Genomic DNA, 3,047 nt, shown 5'->3' with positions numbered 1-3,047 from the left:
ATGTTATAAAATGTATCGAATATCTATCAGTGATTAATTTTACTAGGGAGAAAAGACTTAAACATAAAGCAGTTAAAAATACAAGGTGCCATATGATTTAGTGTAAAAATGACATAGACAAAAATGCCTTAGATATTTTAAGAAGGAAAGATCAATTTGGATGGAATTAATATTGGAAAAATAAAGGCGGTAGAAGTGGATAGCTGAAGATGAACGTGGTAGCAGCCTTTATCAGATCCTTGTTGATTTTTAACACGGTAAGAAGCTTTGTGATCTCTTCCTGCTTCCAGGCTTAGGTCTCAACGAATCCCTATCTTTCACCACCACTAGACTCTTTTTATAAAACACAAATATGATTGTGGTAGTCCCTCATCTGAAATCCTTCAGCTACTCTCAATCCCGTTAAGAGTAAAATTTAAATTTAGGATAACAAGATGGTGGGAGTGATCCAGCCCTTCCTTATCTTTTCTCCCACTTATCCGGCCACATGGAATTACTTGCTATCTGGTGGGCAAGGCTCTGCCCAGCCTTTGCAATCTCTTTTAATAACTTCTAATCACTAATCTCCTACCCCAATTCTGATAATTTCTGTCTTTCAATGTTTGTCTCAATCAACTCTTTTTCTTATATGTTGTCTCTGTCTTTTCCCAACACTATGTCAAGATAAAAATCCCTCTGGTTCTCTAACAGTTATCGCTTGGTGTTGACTGGTTTAAGAGGTTCCACCAAGTGGGGCAAATGGTTAAGCCCTTGACTACTAGGCAAAAGGTTGGCAGTTCAAATGCATCCAGAGGTGCCTTGGAAGACAGGCCTAGTAATCTGCTTCTGATATGTCTCAGCCTTTAAAACCCTGTGGAGCAGTTCTACTCTGCACACGTGGAGTCATTATGGGTCAGACAACAACTAACAACAACCTTGACTAGTTTATTTACGGCTTTGGCCTACCTTAGGCAATGAGTTCTTTTAGGGCAGAGTTCACAAACTTTTTCTGCAAAGGTTCAGATAGTAAATATTTAGGCCTCATGGGCCAGACAGCTTCTGTCACATTTATTCAGCTTTGGCACAAAAGCAGCCATAGACAATAACGTAAATGAATGGGCATGGCTGTGTTCCAATAAAACTTTATTTTTGGGCACTGAAATTTAAATTTCATGCAGTTTTCCTCTGTCATGAAATATTATTTTTTTCAAAAAAATACAAAATCATGGTCTTGGCATCAACCTCACCTCCTCAGAGATGACTCACTAAGTCGCTGCTGTATTGCCAGCTCTTGGTACAGTCCATGCAAGAAGGCTGTCCTGATGCAGCACTGCTCACTAACACCAAGGCTGACTGGCAGCCCTGAGCGTGGCAGTCATGCCAGCCAACCAGTGCAGGTAGTGACTCTGTTGCCACCTGTGGCCACAGAGCCAAAATAGCCAGCAAATGGAGAAGTATCCACAAAGGAGGATTCTACCACTTCCAAGCCAGTGGTGGGGATTATTTACCCTCCTCCAGACATCAGGAACATCCTTGACAAGACTGCTAGCTTTGTGGCCGGAAACAGACTCATATTTGAATCTAGAATAAAACAGGAGATCAACAACCCTAAGTTCAACTTTCTGAACCCTTACTACCCTTACCACACCTACCACTACCAAAAGGTGAGTAAATTCACAGAGGGGAAGGATCAGGATCCCTCAGCTACCATCCCTAAGGTCATGCAGCTGAACCAGAAGGTCCAATCCCAGGTGATCCAAGAGACTACTGTGCCCAAACAGCCCTCTCCTTAGTTTAAGTTCATGGCAGATCCCGCCCCCTCCATCTCAGCCTTCAACGAGACATCATAAAGCTGGTGGCTTAGTTTGTGGCCTAGAATGGGTGCCATTTTCTGACCCAGGTGATGCAAGAAGGTGATGCGGACTTTCTCCACCCCAAGCACAGCCTCTTCAAGTACTTTATGAAGCTGGTATAGCAATATACCAAGATATTGATTTCACCCAAAAGTCTATTTGCAAAGCTCCAGAAAGGGCTGAAACCCACCCTCAGAAGTTTGGGATCAGGTATGTTACTGAGTAGAGTGGGCCAAGTTCCAGCAATGTGAGAGGAAGAAAAGAGGAGGAGGAGAAGGAGAAGGAGTGGGTGACTTATGCTCAGATCCACTGGCATGATTTTGTGGTGGTGGAAATATTGGACTTCCAACCCCATGAGCAAGGGAACTTCCCTCCTCCAACCACCCCTGAGGAGCTGGGGGCTCAAACCCTCATTCAGGAGCACTATGAGAACTTTGGAGAGCATAAGCAAGTCAAAATGGAGGTTGAGTCTTATGAGAAGGAGGAGAAACAGAAGGTGAGGAGCCTCCTTCCCAGCTTGACCAGGACATTCAAGTGAAAGACATGGATGAGTGTTCAGACAAGGAAGAAGAGCAGAAAATACCCCAACCCCCAGAGACACCCATGCCACTGCCTCTGCCCCCAACTCCAGACCAAGTCATTGTCTACAAGGACTACAAACCCGAAGTCTCCAGCCCCTGCTCCAGATGAATATCTTGTGTCCCCCACCCCTGGAAGAAGATTCCTGTCTTCGCAATGCAGGAACACATGTGCATGAGGCTTCTTGACACCTGCTGGCTACAGCATTGAGATCCCTGTATCCAAGAGCAGAATGATGATGAAGTGTATGCACCAGGCCTGGATATGGAGAGCAACTTGAAACAGTTGGTTGACCAGCATACCGACATCTTTGGTGAAAAGGAAACAGCCACTGATAAGAAAATTGGTGAGGAGGAGATCCAGAAGCCAGAGGAAAAGGTGACCTGGGATGGCCACTCAGGAAGCATGGCCCAGACCCAGCATATTGCCCAGGCCAGTATCACTCTCCAGTAGAGTACTGAAGCCATTCACAAGGCCAAGGCCTGGTGCAAGAAGGTGACATCAAAAAGAAGATTGGGAGACTCCGGCAAGATGGCGGTCTAGGCAGAAGCACCACGCCGTCCCTCCACAACAAAGATCCGAAAAACTAAGCCAAACAGAGAATCAACAATCCTGAAACCCTAGAACATCAAATGA

At 45.0% G+C, this 3,047-nt stretch overlaps 1 pseudogene; it reads left to right on the top strand.

The window, feature by feature from the left end:
* Positions 1–1,301: 1,301 nt before the first annotated feature.
* Positions 1,302–3,047, top strand: part of LOC101358499 (splicing factor 3A subunit 1-like) — a 5,942-nt pseudogene continuing 4,196 nt past the window's right edge.

Source organism: Trichechus manatus, unplaced genomic scaffold, assembly GCF_000243295.1.
Source record: "Trichechus manatus latirostris isolate Lorelei unplaced genomic scaffold, TriManLat1.0 scaffold00058, whole genome shotgun sequence".
NCBI classification, from domain to species: Eukaryota; Metazoa; Chordata; class Mammalia; order Sirenia; family Trichechidae; genus Trichechus; species Trichechus manatus.
The sequence above is the reverse complement of the archived record's forward strand: the minus strand, read 5'-3'. Positions and strand labels throughout refer to the sequence as shown.